Below are 15,106 nucleotides of genomic sequence, written 5' to 3'. Positions count from 1 at the left end.
AAGGATCTGTCTATTATAGCTGGTGGACTTGCAACATCCCATTATTATATGGAGGGGGGAGTCTCCCAGTGGAATGGTCCATTATATTTGTAAGTAAATGTGGTTGGAACTTCTCATTGTAATGGGGAGGTGCTTCTCCATGTGGAATGGTCCATTATAGCAGGTGGGATTGGAACATCCCATTATAATAACAAGGGGGAGTGTCATGGTGGAATGGTCCTTTATCATTATTGGAGGGGGGGTTGGAATATCCCATTGTACTATTGTTGTACTCAAAGTACCATACAGGATCTTTTCAGGGGGGTTAAGGCAAAACACCACATTTATTAGTGATACAGGGATCAATGAATACTCTATGATATGCATATGAGATATATCTCACAGTCTCACACACACACACACACACACACACACACACACAGACACACACACAGAGACACACACACAGAGACACACACACTCCGTCTTGCTGTTGTTACCGAGTTGCTCCCCTTAACTGCACTGGCCAGGTGAGTTAGCTGGGGGAGGGGTGGAGCCGGGCTTCTGCCGATCCGGCTCGATGCTCCGATGGTGACAGGACGAGACCCGGGGTCCTTCTGCAAGACACCTCCCATTTATAGCAGCTTCCCTCTTATGCAAATCTAGGCCAGAGTCAAAATCTGGGTCTGTGTCCACTGGTCTGTGTCCGTTGGTCTTTGTGCTGCTTTTCTCTGGGGGTTGTCCCGATGCTGCTCCAAGAGGGTGTTTTCTAAAGCAGGTGCTGGCTTCTAACCCCTGAGGTCATCAGTGTGTCTGCGGGCCCACTTGACAAGTTGTATTATCCTTTGCTCTGGCTCCCATTCCCTCTGCACCTGTTGTCGCTGTCTGGAGGTGGGGGTCTTCCAAGCCTCACTCATTCACACCTCATTCAGTCAATAGGGCAATTGATTACAGAGTGGGCGGGGATCTTATTCTACTTCTAGCCAAAAGGCACATGTTTCTTTTACTTTAACTATACTATCCTTAGGGGCTATAACATTTGATACAAAGTTTTCTACCACTTTTCTATATAGGGATCTAATACAAAGTTGTATGAAAATAGAGAGGCCCAATGCCAAGTCATATGAAATACAAAATAACATCATGCAAGATGCAATGTCATAAAGATACTTAATACAAAATAACACAATGCAACGTCATAAAGATTTATAGAGATAGTTAATACAGAGATTTCTCTACACTATGTGCGTGCAGGGGGGTCTCCCAGTGGGACATTTCGTGATGGCAGGGCAGGTGTCTATGTCCTGGTCAGGATTAGTACAGGCAGCTGCAGTCCTGTCCTGCCTGCCTGGATCAACAATACATAAACCCCGCTCAGCCTTCCCCTCCCTGGATTCTCCACCCCCACCCCGTTCAATGAAGTATGCCCTAATAAACCTCAAGTATCACAGGGGGAGCCGTGTTAGTCTGGATCTGTAAAAGCAGCAAAGAATCCTGCGGCACCTTATAGACTAACAGACGTTTTGCAGCATGAGCTTTCGTGGGTGAATACCCACTTCTTCGGATGCAAGTAGTGGAAATTTCCAGAGGCAGGTTGATATATGCAAGCAAGAAGCAAGCTAGAGATAACGAGGTTAATTCAATCAGGGAGGATGAGGCCCTGTTCTAGCAGCTGAGTGAAAAACAAGGGAGGAGAAACTGGTTCTGTAGTTGGCAAGCCATTCACAGTCTTTGTTTAATCCTGAGCTGATGGTGTTAAATTTGCAGATGAACTGGAGCTCAGCAGTTTCTATTTGAAGTCTGGTCCTGAAGTTTTTTTGCTGCAGGATGGCCACCTTAAGATCTGCTATTGTGTGGCCAAGGAGGTTGAAGTGTTCTCCTACAGGTTTTTGTATATTGCCATTCCTAATATCTGATTTGTGTCCATTTATCCTTTTCCGTAGAGACTGTCCAGTTTGGCCGATGTACATAGCAGAGGGGCATTGCTGGCATATGATGGCGTATATTACATTGGTGGACGCGCAGGTGAATGAACCGGTGATGGTGTGGCTGATCTGGTTAGGTCCTGTGATGGTGTTGCTGGTGTAGATATGTGGGCAGAGTTGGCATCGAGGTTTGTTGCATGGATTGGTTCCTGAGCTAGAGTTACTATGGTGCGGTGTGCAGTTGCTGGTGAGAATATGCTTCAGGTTGGCAGGTTGTCTGTGGGTGAGGACTGGTCTGCCACCCAAGGCCTGTGAAAGTGTGGGATCATTGTCCAGGATGGGTTGTAGATCCCTGATGATGTGTTGGAGGGGTTTTAGCTGGGGACTGTATGTGATGGCCAGTGGAGTCCTGTTGGTTTCTTTCTTGGGTTTGTCTTGCGGTAGGAGGCTTCTGGGTACACGTCTGGCTCTGTTGATCTGTTTCCTTATTTCCTCATGCGGGTACTGTAGTTTTGAGAATGCTTGGTGGAGATTTTGTAGGTGTTGGTCTCTGTCTGCAGGGTTAGAGCAGATACGGTTGTACCTCAGTGCTTGGCTGTAGACAATGGATCGTGTGGTGTGTCCGGGGTGGAAGCTGGAGGCATGAAGGTAGGCATAGCGGTCGGTAGGTTTTCGGTATAGGGTGGTGTTAATGTGACCATCACTTATTTGCACCGTGGTGTCTAGGAAGTGGACCTCCCGTGTAGATTGGTCCAGGCTGAGGTTGATGGTGGGGTGGAAGCTGTTGAAATCGTGGTGGAATTTTTCCAGAGTCTCCTTCCCATGGGTCCAGATGATGAAGATGTCATCGATGTAGCGTAGGTAGAGAAGGGGCGTGAGTGGACGAGAGCTGAGGAAGCGTTGTTCCAGGTCGGCCATAAAAATATTGGCATATTGTGGGGCCATGCGGGTGCCCATAGCGGTGCCACTGATCTGGAGATATATATTGTCATCAAATTTGAATTACTTGTGTGTGAGGATAAAGGCACAGAGCTCAGCAACCAGTTGTGCTGTGGCATCATCAGGGATACTGTTCCTGACAGCTTGTATTCCATCTGTGTGTGGGATGTTTGTGTAGAGAGCCTCTACATCCATGGTGGCTAGGATGGTGTTTTCTGGAAGGTCACCAATGCATTGTAGTTTCCTCAGGAAATCAGTGGTGTCACGGAGATAGCTGGGAGTGCTGGTGGCATAGGGTCTGAGGCAAGCGATGTTGTTTTTCCACAATTTCTGCCTGTGCACGTCGGCGGAAGCATTCAATGTATAGGTCCAGACTGTCATTTCGACCCTCAGGAGGAGTCCATGTGGAGTTCTTCTTCTTGTGCTGTTGGTGGGAGGGTAACTGTGTATCAGTGCGCTATTCAGTGTTGTCCTGAAAGTATTCTTTGAGTCGGAGACGGCGAAAGTAGGCTTCCTGATCGCCGCAGAACGGTGGGGGTGGCAGGGCAGAAAGAGAGTCCCCGAGATAGGACAGACTTTTCTTCTGGGCTGAGTGTGTGGTTGGATAGATTGACGATATTGCTGGGTGGGTTAGGGGTACCACGGTTGTGGCCCCATGTGGCAGGTAGGAGTTTAGACAGCTTACAGTCCTTTTTCCTTTGTAGAGAGGTGAAGTGAGTAATGTAGATCTCCTGTCTTATTTTAGTGACGTCCGTTTGTATGGAAGTTTGGTTATTGATGAGAGTCTCCAGGTTGGAGAGCTCTTTTTTGATGTTTTCCTGTTTGCTGTATAGGATGCTGATCAGGTGGTTCCTCAGTTTCTTTGATAGAGTACGGCATAATCGCTCACTGTGGTCTGTGTAGTATGTAGATAGCAGTGGATTTTTTACCTTTAGTCCATTTGGTATGATGTCCATCCGTTTGCATTTGGAAAGGAAGATATCTGTCTGTATTTGTGCATGTTTCTTCATGAGGTTGATGGATTTCCACTCCATACGGCTAAATGCAGTGCCTTGCATGGTGTCAAGTATCAGAGGGGTAGCCGTGTTAGTCTGGATCTGTAAAAGCAGCAAAGAGTCCTGTGGCACCTTATAGACTAACAGACGTTTTGCAGCATGAGCTTTCGTGGGCGAATACCCACTTCGTCGGATGCAAGTAGTAGAAATTTCCAGGGGCAGGTATATATATGCAAGCAAGAAGCAAGCTAGAGATAAAGAGGTTAGTTCAATCAGGGAGGATGAGGCCCTGTTCTAGCAGTAGAGGTGTGAAAACCAAGGGAGGAGAAACTGGTTCTGTAGTTGGCAAGCCATTCGCAGTCTTTGTTTAATCCTGAGCTGATGGTGTCAAATTTGCAGATGAATTGAAGCTCAGCAGTTTCCCTTTGAAGTCTGGTTCTGAAGTTTTTTTTAACAAATCAACATACCCTTAGAGCCCCGACCAGGGTTATTCTATCTACTACCCAAGATCCACAAACCCGGAAATCCTGGACGCCCCATCATCTCGGGCATTGGCACTCTCACTGAAGGACTGTCTGGATATGTGGACTCTCTACTCAGACCATATGCTACCAGCACTCCCAGCTATCTCCGTGACACCACTGATTTCCTGAGGAAACTACAATGCATTGGTGACCTTCCAGAAAACACCATCCTGGCCACCATGGATGTAGAGGCTCTCTACACAAACATCCCACACACAGATGGAATACAAGCTGACAGGAACAGTATCCCTGATGATGCCACAGCACAACTGGTTGCTGAGCTCTGTGCCTTTATCCTCACACACAACTATTTCAAATTTGATGACAATATATATCTCCAGATCAGTGGCACCGCTATGGGCACCCGCATGGCCCCACAATATGCCAATATTTTTATGGCCGACCTGGAACAACGCTTCCTCAGCTCTCGTCCACTCACGCCCCTTCTCTACCTACGCTACATCGATGACATCTTCATCATCTGGACCCATGGGAAGGAGACTCTGGAAAAATTCCACCACGATTTCAACAGCTTCCACCCCACCATCAACCTCAGCCTGGACCAATCTACACGGGAGGTCCACTTCCTAGACACCACGGTGCAAATAAGTGATGTCACATCAACACCACCTTATACCGAAAACCTACTGACCGCTATGCCTACCTTCATGCCTCCAGCTTCCATCCCGGACACACCACAAGATCCATTGTCTACAGCCAAGCACTGAGGTACAACCGCATCTGCAATAACCCCTCAGACAGAGACCAACACCTACAAAATCTCCACCAAGCATTCTCAAAACTACAGTACCCGCACAAGGAAATAAGGAAACAGATCAACAGAGCCAGACGTGTACCCAGAAGCCTCCTACTGCAAGACAAACCAAAGAAAGAAACCAACAGGACTCCACTGGCCATCACATACAGTCCCCAGCTAAAACCCCTCCAGCGCATCATCAGGGATCTACAACCCATCCTGGACAATGATCCCACACTTTCACAGGCCTTGGGTGGCAGGCCAGTCCTCGCCCACAGACAACCTGCCAACCTGAAGCATATTCTCACCAGCAACTGCACACCGCACCATAGTAACTCTAGCTCAGGAACCAATCCATGCAACAAACCTCGATGCCAACTCTGCCCACATATCTACACCAGCAACACCATCACAGGACCTAACCAGATCAGCCACACCATCACCGGTTCATTCACCTGCACGTCCACCAATGTAATATACCCCATCATATGCCAGCAATGCCCCTCTGCTATGTACATCGGCCAAACTGGACAGTCTCTAAGGAAAAGGATAAATGGACACAAATCAGATATTAGGAATGGCAATATACAAAAACCTGTAGGAGACACTTCAACCTCCCTGGCCACACCATAGCAGATCTTAAGGTGGCCATCCTGCAGCAAAAAAACTTCAGGACCAGACTTCAAAGAGAAACTGCTGAAAGCACCCACGAAAGCTCATGCTGCAAAACGTCTGTTAGTCTATAAGGTGCCACAGGATTCTTTGCGGCTAATAAACCTCTTCCTTTTCCAGGAGACCCTCCTCTTGGGAATAAATTATGCAAATGATACCACCCCTCTCTGAAAGATGCATATTTGCATAAATTATGCAAACAAAGATTCCCCTATTTACATAATTTGCCTTAGGACACTGCCCCAATTGTTACATAAATTATGCAGATAGAAAAAAACTTTTAATAGCCCCCTTTGAGTTTTCAAAACCCATGTTAATTACAGGCCCTCCCCCACACACATCCCATTTCAGCACGTCCCCCTCCTGCTTTCCAATAAAATCATAGAATCATAGAATCTCAGGGTTGGAAGGGACCTCAGGGGGTATCTAGTCCAACCCCCTGCTCAAAGCAGGACCAACCCCAACTAAATCATCCCAGCCAGGGCTTGGTCAAGCCTGACCTTAAAAACCTCTAAGGAAGGAGATCCCCCCACCTCCCTAGGGAACCCATTCCAGTGCTTCACCACCCTCCTAGTGAAAAAGTTTTTCCTAATATCCAACCTAAACCTCCCCCTCTGCAACTTGAGACCATTACTCCTTGTTCTGTCATCTTCTACCACTGAGAACAGTCTAGATCCATCCTCCTTGGAACCCCCTTTCAGGTAGTTGAAAGCAGCTATCAAATCCCCCCTCATTCTTCTCTTCTGCAGGCTAAACAATCCCAGTTCCCTCAGCCTCTCCTCACAGGTCATGTGCTCCAGCCCCCTAATCATTTTTGTTGCCCTCCGCTGGACTCTCTCCAATTTATCCACATCCTTCTTGTAGTGTGGGGCCCAAAACTGGACACAGTACTCCAGATGAGGCCTCACCAGCGCTGAGTAGAGGGGAATGATCACATCCCTCGATCTGCTGGAAATGCCCCTACTTATACAGCCCAAAATGCCATTAGCCTTCTTGGCAACAAGGGCACACTGTTGACTCATATTCAGCTTTTCATCCACCATAACCCCTAGGTCCTTTTCTGCAGATGTTCAAAATGTTCAAATCCACTGAGTCTTTTATACCAGAAGCCACGCCCCTTATGCAGATGAGGCTATTAAATAACCTCAGGGGCATTACATCACAAGCCAGGATGTATGCAAATTAGAAGGCTCTCCAGGTATTAGCCCAGAAGCCTCTTATCTTTTGCATATATTATTTTAATGAGCAAAAAGCTCCCTATGCCCCTAGTTCATTACGTCACAGTTTATGCAAATGAACAGACCCTCCGAATAATCCAGTTTTAGTGTGGTTTGCACATTATGTAAATGAACATAACCACTAAATAACCCTGGTTAATTATAATTACACCACTAGCCTAGGCGGCCTTGTACAAGTTATGCAAATGAACAGACGCCCTTAAGCACTCCTTGTTTTATTTGATCAATAGCCACTCTCCTAGTGCCTATATTATGCAAATAGAAAAGAGCTTAGTATGATACCAGGAACCTCCTTCCCTTCGCAGGCACTATGCAAATGAGAGACAATCTCGCAAGACTTCGGCTGGACCACAAACCTCTCCTCTTTTGCATAAATTATGCAAAACAGAACGCGCCCGAAACGTCACCCCCTCTCCAAAAGCTCCTCCCTTTTGCATAAATTATGCAGATCACAAACTACCCTGTAACGGCAACTATTCCATCCTGCAAGAATCCCCACCGCTTCTGCATAAATTAGGCAAATTTTTCTGGCCCTGGGAAGCCCCGCCCTTTCTTATTGACCTTTCTCCGCCCCTCCCAGCCCCTGGCCCCGCCCTTACGCAGCGTGGGGGCGTGGCCTCCCCTGCGCCGCCGGGGCCTGGGACCCGGATGGCCGTTTAGTCGGTGCCGAGACGCCGAGGCTTCCACATCGGGCCCTGGAAAAAAAATAATAAAACGGGGGGGGGAGGGGATCCGCCGTAATCCGCATCCATCCTCCGCCTGGCGCCCCCATCCGCTCCCGGGAAGCCCGTATCCGGATAGAGCGGACCGAGCCCGATCCGAAGAGGTGGGTATCGACCCGGTTCCGACCCGCTGGGCTCGGCTCTCGGCCCCTGGAAGGGAGGCGGGGGGAGGGGAGACGGCTCGGCTCGAGCCGGTAGAACGTTCAGGCCTCCGCCATCTTGTTCCCAGCCCTCGCCTTCTCCCTACCCCCCCCATCTTCATCCACATCCATCCGCCCCTTGGGGGCCCCCATCCTCCGCCCTGGACCCCCCCATCCCCTCCCAAATCGCTTCCCCCACCATCTCCAGGGGGCATTTGCCCCACTGGGGGGCGTCTGGGGTCATTAACCCCCCCAACGTACAGCCTCAGAGAGGAGGGTTCAAGTGACTGTTGAGGGGGGAGTAGCCCCCCCGAATTCCCCAAAACTCGTCCCCCAAGGGGTGTGGGCGCCTTGAGGGGTCACCGTGGGGGGGGGGGGCTGGATCCCCTGGCACCCCCATTTGGCCCCAGAATGTCAAAGCTCCTGCAGCTGCCCCACAGCTTTAAAGGGGAGTGGGGGGTTCATGGGGTGCGGGGTAAGGGGGGGCTGGGCAGGTGGGGGGACACGGGGTGAAGGCTGCTGTCACCCCCTCCCCCCCAGGGCTGTCAGATTTGCCCCCAAGATTCAACCTACTCGAAAAATCCTGCCCGCTCTGTGTGGGGCCCGGCACGTTTTGGGGAGCGGCCTTGGGGTGTCCCAGAAATCTGGGGTCCGTGGGGAGGCCTGGGCACGGGGTGAATCTCACTGATCCTTCTTCCGTTCCCTGGGGAAAAAATCAACCCCCCGGAACACCTCAGCCCTCACTGTGGGGGGGCTTGTGATGCCACTGGTGGGGTGACTGAATTTTGGGGTGCACGTTGATGCCAGCGCAGGGCTGTGTCTAAGTGAACCCGCAGCTCTGTTTTTTTCCCCAGTGGTACCCTACAAAAAAATCAAAGCCGCTGTGCAAACCTCATCTGTATTTCTGGGGTGGAATTGTTCCATGTATTGGGGTATTGTTGAAATTTGGGGGGGGGTCAATCAGGGCTAATTAAATCCCTTTTCATTCTTTCTATAGCACCCTAAAGTATTTGTCACTGCCCAAAACCCAGCCCACTTTTGTGGGGGGTACGAAGAAATTCTCATGGAAATAATGGTCTGTCATTGAAATGTGGGGTTCACGCCGGTGGCAGAACAGGGGTGCCATTTGAGTTCTCTTTCCCTCCTGTTATTTAAAGTGGCACCCTGAATTCATCAGAAACCCCATCTACGCTAGTGAGATGGTACTGAAATTTGGGGTGCATGCCTGTTGGTCTCTCGTAACCCTCCTTTTCTTTTCAACCACACCTGAGAAATCTTAAACTGCTGTTTATAAAAAAAAATAAAATAAAATGGGGGTTGGTTGTACTAGACAACTTTCCTCATTCTGGGGTGTTGATTCAGGACACAGCAGGGGATGGATATAAATGAACCCCCCTCCTTTCTCAGCAGCGCCCTCGTATTTTTAAATCACTGGGGGGAAAAAATCCAGTCCCACATTTTCAGACTGCTGGAAATCGGGGTGTTGCTGAAATCTGGGTAGGGGAAGGTGATTGTGAAGCAGGGGGGAGTTTTTCCTAATATTCCCCACCCTAAAAATATTCCATTGCAATGGAAGGAGAAAATATGGGGTGTTCATAGTAGAATAGGGGGTGAATTAGCCAGTAATTTGAAACCACCCCAAAAAAATAAACGGCTGGCAATTTAAGTACCATGGTGGTGTGGAGATTGGCCCCTACAAACCCCTCAGTCCCTACTTTAAAATTATGTCGGGGTGATTCACATTTGGGGTGTGGTGACGGGATGAAGGAAGGTCTGTGTATCGCCCCCCACAGAAATAAGCCCCAATAACCCTCCCAAAAAATCCATATGGGTGTTTATTTGGGATGGGGGGGTGCTGCCGTTTTGGGGTGGTCAATTTGAACTCTACCCTATATTTCAGCACCGCCCTACACCTACCAGTCAAAGGCAGCAATCACAGATTCATTATCAGTCTGATTAGGGTGGGAATCGGCGGGTTTGTGTTGGTTTTGGGGGCTGAATTCTTATTTTATTTCTCTTTCTTACCCCGTAATTATCCGTTTCTCATAAAGAATGTTTAGGGCTAATATCATTGAATTTGGGGGGTATATACGAGGTGGAATCGAAATACTACCCCACCCCTTTATAATGCCAACTCAGGCTTCAGCAGCTCCATTATTTATATTCAGTCATTATCTGATCTTTTTTTTAATTATGTTGAAAGTGCAGTTTGGGGTGTGCAGGGGATTTGGTCTTGATTTTTTATTTTAAACTAGGAAGGAAGTAAAATAAGAGAGATCTGTGTGAATTATTAATAAATATCCATTTAGCTGCAGAAAGCCATGACATTTTGGGGCTGTGGAGTTGGTCATTTAAATGAAAAGGAGCGAATATAATAAAGCCTGCATACCGTGCTGTGTATACTGTAGGACTAGTAATACAGATTGAATTGAAATTACTGACTATGTGGGGATTTAAAAGATGGGGGGGGGAAGGGGGGGTTGGTATCCCTCGCTATTTTATTTTCGTTAAAATGTGGCGTGCACAGTCGGTGCAAATTATCACCATATTTTGTGTTGTCTTTTTAGTGAAAATCTGGACAGAACCGAAGAATCGAGGTTAATTTAGCAGCATTCTTAGGGTTACAAGGCAATTAGGAATAGGGGGGAAAAGGAAGCAGCTAAAATTATGGGTGGGGTCTTCTGATTTGCGTGGTCCGGGCAATGTCGACGTTGGTGAGGTGTCTTTGACATCTAATGATGAATTTAATAGTCAGTCCGTATCTGTGTGTATCATGGCAACACTCGGACTAAGGCTGGGAGTCTCTTACCCCCTGGAATTTATGATGCAAAAACATTCATGAATTCAATCATCATAAAGGTTGTAAGAGACCTCCCCAGGAGTACGCCGGTGGCAGCCTACCAAAGACAATGCTAAATTAATAACCCATTCTAAATGAAGAGACATTATAATGAACTAACACCCCGCTAGAGCTGTATTTGTGTATTGAGGTCAGGGACCACCCTGGTTATGCCAAATCCGAATGGTTTATTAATTCCATCTGCAGCGATATTCAGGATAACCGGCTCTCTGTACACTTATTGTTACCCGACGACACCAGTACGTTTTGCTGGGTTGTGAATAGATCCCCTTTTTGTGGGGGTGATGCTAAAATTATACCATGGGGAATCTTTATTTTCATCTCCCTTCCGTGCTCATGATGGAGCATCTGTAATGTAGCCAAATTTCTGTTTTGTGGTAGGGAAGTAAATGTATATCGTCGCCGCAAAGAGACCAGAGGAAGAATTCTGATTTCCTTGTAAGTAAGGCCAGGAGAGATCGTTAAACCTTCCCTTTAATTACTAGATAAATAACCCACAAATATTAGCACGCATCATCTCTCTTAGAGAGGCCCCCAAATTACACTTATTCTAAAGCGCCATACACTGTTCGAGAGGCAGCCGATGTTACATGTGACTGGAATGGGCCCTTTAAAGAGAAAATCCATAATTTGAATGATCAAAATGTGTGCAAAGAACCGGACACCTGAATACCGAGGGTTTGCCTGGTCCCAAAGCAAGATTAAAATACAATATCAGTTGTCACTTTCCCTGCGAGTTCCAGTGGATGCTGCCCTGTTCCTGGATACTTCAGAGGTAGAGGGATTGGTGCTTAAAGAAACCCAACCTCTCTGCTTCCTTCTCCAACTGCTTCCTTCCATCTGCCAATCAAATACCTGTAAAATAAAGGTTCCCCCCCCCTCCAAAAAAAGGTGTTTTGACCCTTGATCTGGAAGTAACTTGCAGCCATTTGTGGGAGATAATTGTCATGGCGTTACAATCTTACCACAGGATTTCAAAGATGGGCAGTTACACGATTCACCCTTTAATGATATATAAATCATGTTAATGTTTTGTGTTTTTCTGGATCTAGTGGACACAGCTGTGAATTGGACCAGTTATTAATATTGTTTTGTTTACTCCTCACTTTATGATGTGATCGTCCTGTTTATCTAACAATATTTGTATTTCACTGTGGTGTTGCGTACCAGGTACGCTTAATCCTGCCTGGATGGGTTAGATTCTCTCTTCCAGGCCTACGTTTCTGTCGTTCTGTGGTGGCTGTATCCCCGGTTCGTTGGTTAGCAATGTATATTGTGCGTCTGTATTGCTAACATTCTGTTTAACGATATTTAACAGGATATTTATTCTGGGTGCATTTTAACCTTTTGTCCTAAGAATAACCCGTATTCTTTCTTTTTTAGCAATATTTCTTAACAATATCGTGTATTTCTTAGCCATATTTGGTGTGATGTTGTTAACACAAGGTACTGCCAGCCGGTAAGAGGCAAGCATGGTATCGTTAACAGTGTTTTCGTTAAGTGTTTCCCCTTTAAATCTTAACAATCTTTGTGGCTCTGGATGTCTTGCTAACGTAGAGAGGTGTGAACAATCCACATACGCAATAAGAAATCATTCTGAATTAAAGTGTTTGCAAATACAGGTACTGCTCTTGAGACAGGAAAAGCTGTTAAGGTTTGGGTCCCATCCCGGGAGTGTCTGGGGGTTGGTCCTGCTTTGAGCAGGGGGTTGGACTAGATCCCTCCTGAGGCCCCTTCCAACCCTGATCTTCTAGGATTCTGTGATAACGACCCTTAGCTTTGACCTAGCACTTTCCATGGGTAGCGCTCAAAGTGCTTTACTAAGAAGGGTCAATATCCTTCTCCTGACTCTACAGATGGGGGAACTGAATCATGGGGCAAGTGACGTCTCCTGAGGTCACCCAAGAGGCCGGGATGGGCTAGTTCAAGGCAGGTGTCCTGAGTCCCTGTCCAGCGCGGTATGTGTGGCTGCCTTTCTGGAAGGAAAATGCAGGATGGTGTTTACGACTGCGGAGCACCGTACATAACCCACCGGAGAAATTAACTAACGCTGGTAGCCAGTAGTAACCCAGAGGCTCGTACCAGCGTCTTTGCGCTGCGTGCGCTATTTACACTTGGCTGCACTGGTTCACAATCTTTGTATTTATTAAGATTCTGGATTTCTCCCCCCGCCCCCCCTCCTGCTCTTGGCCAGTCGTTTTTCCTTGACTCCTTCCATCCCTCCGCGTTTACCGGCAGTTGATGATTCTGGGTAGAGTGTAAGAGGGTTGCCTGGGTTTCATGTGGATTTGTTTGTGCCCTTCCGTTGTTGATAGTAATTTTGTTAGGGATCGTTCCGGGTGCTTTGGCTACACCTCTCCGTTGGCAGGATGGTGTTTGCTAGTGATATGATTTGTTACTTACTCTGCGCAGACTGGACAATTGTTCTTTGTAAGGATTCCTTTACCCCCCTCCTTATTCCTAGGCTGTTCTAGGGGTGGATTGTGTTTGTGCTTTTATTTTCTGTCACACGTTCCTGGCCTCCTCCTGCAAATCCAGCCAGGCATTAATTCAGGGCGGAGCAGTGGCCTGTTGTACAGGGGGTCGGACTAGAGGATGAGAGTGATCCCTTCTGGCCTTAATCTGGGAAAATAAGCTCAGCCATCCATCAGTATCGGGAGGACCTCCTTGGGGTGTGGCTGTAAAATTACCACCTGTGGGTTTGGGGCATTGGAGTCATGGGTTTTAAGGGACCGTTAGATCATCTGGTCTGAGTTTTCCTGTCACCCAGGCGAGGGAATCTCACCTGTTCCCCTGGCAGGTTGGAAATCCCAAACGGCAGAGTGTGTAATTCTGTCGGCCATTCCGTTATTCTTTCCCTGGCCATAGCCGCCCCATGGCCTGTGATTTCCAAAGCCGCTCTCTCTGTGCTCACCAAACCTCCCCCTAAATCAGTCTGCGCTGGGGGAGGAGGGGAGAGACGTCCCTGGTTCTTTTCCCACCCGCCCTCCCAAGGGAGCGCTTGCAGCCTGGCTGGACTCTGGAGAATTCCTCCCAGCTGCAGCCGTTCTGCCCGGCTCTGTCTTCCGGCTCCGGGCTGGGGGTGTTGGCTCAGCCAGGAAGTATGGGGAAATCGGGTGCGGTGATTTCAGAGAGCGAGCGCACAGATTTAGCTTTCGGTTGGACACTGCTGCAGACCCCTTGGCGAGAGAGCGGCCCTGCTTTACAGCAGGGGGACTGGGAGCCAGGACTCCTGGGTTCTCTCCCTGGCTCTGGGAGGGGATTGGGGGCTGGTGGTTAGAGCAGGGGGGGCTGGCAGCCTGGACTCCTGGGTTCTCTCCCCGGCTCTGGGAGGGGGATGGGGGCTGGTGGGTTAGAGCAGGGGGGGCTGGGAGCCAGGACTCCTGGGTTCTCTCCCCGGCTCTGGGAGGGGAGTGGGGGCTGGTGGGTTAGAGCAGGTGGGGCTCGGAGCCAGGACTCCTGGGTTCTCTCCCCGGCTCTGGGAGGGGAGTGGGGGCTGGTGGGTTCGAGCTGGGGGGCTGAGGTTTCATATGGCTGCCTCCAGGCAGCTTTAGGCTGGATTTCCCCATCGCCAGGCACTTGGGGTGAGCTGCCCCTCCTGAAATCCAAGGCAGCCCTATCCCGTGTCCTCACTCGACCCCAGCGCTGAGCTGCACCACAGCTGTCAGGGAGACCCTGCGATCCCAGGCCTCTCAGCTGTGGTGAGCTCAGGCTCAGAGGGTGAGTCAAGGACGTGCCCTTAAAGGGACAGGCGCAGGCACTGAGGATGGAGTGAAACTAACCCCAGGGGTTAGAAACGCTTCCCCGCCCCGGGTCTGCCCCGGAAGGGAAACACCAACCGCCTCAGGGCCACATTATGCAAATGGCCCCGTCAGCTCCTGCTTGTTTGGGATCCAGAAATGCCCCCTCATTCCTGGTCCCTGTGGTGCGGCCTTGAGGGAGTGGGGGCCACGTTCAGAGCCAGGTCTCCTTCACCCCTCCCCCCCCGTTGTTTGTGTTGCAAGGGGAAAGTTTGAAATCCAAAGCAAACCAGCCCCGGCACTGGTGAAATTCCAGCAAAGCCTTTCCCAGGGGTGCTGGATCGGCTGCTCTATTGTTATAACAAACCCTCACGTTCCTGGACTTAAAATAAAAACTGTACAGGACTCGGCGCGTCTCATAAAACCCAGGGGTCACTTGTCTGATGCCGTCTCCCTCGGTTTCTTTTTTTCAAATGGTATCTCGTAGGAAGTGGGTGAGGTGGTTTGTGTGGGACCTAACACCAACACAGCTTCAAACCAGTTCCCCTTGAAACACCCGGGGTTAGAGGGGCTGGGAGCCAGGACGCCTGGGTTCTCACCTCTGTCCTGCCTGCA

General features: G+C 49.0%; 1 protein-coding gene across 6 annotated transcripts in view; it reads left to right on the top strand.

The window, feature by feature from the left end:
• Window positions 1-7,642: 7,642 nt before the first annotated feature.
• Window positions 7,643-15,106, top strand: part of PRRC2A (proline rich coiled-coil 2A) — a 29,385-nt gene continuing 21,921 nt past the window's right edge. For 5 of the 6 annotated variants that reach the window (XM_044982470.1, XM_044982469.1, XM_044982472.1 and 2 more), the window contains exon 1: window positions 7,643-7,855. The gene's annotated coding sequence lies outside the window, so the exon portion shown is untranslated. The remainder of the gene's footprint in view (window positions 7,856-15,106) is intronic. The other variant, XM_044982473.1, reaches the window with a different exon arrangement.

Source organism: Mauremys mutica, chromosome 12 (assembly GCF_020497125.1).
Source record: "Mauremys mutica isolate MM-2020 ecotype Southern chromosome 12, ASM2049712v1, whole genome shotgun sequence".
NCBI lineage: Eukaryota > Metazoa > Chordata > Testudines > Geoemydidae > Mauremys > Mauremys mutica.
This window is presented reverse-complemented; position numbering and strand designations above follow the sequence as displayed.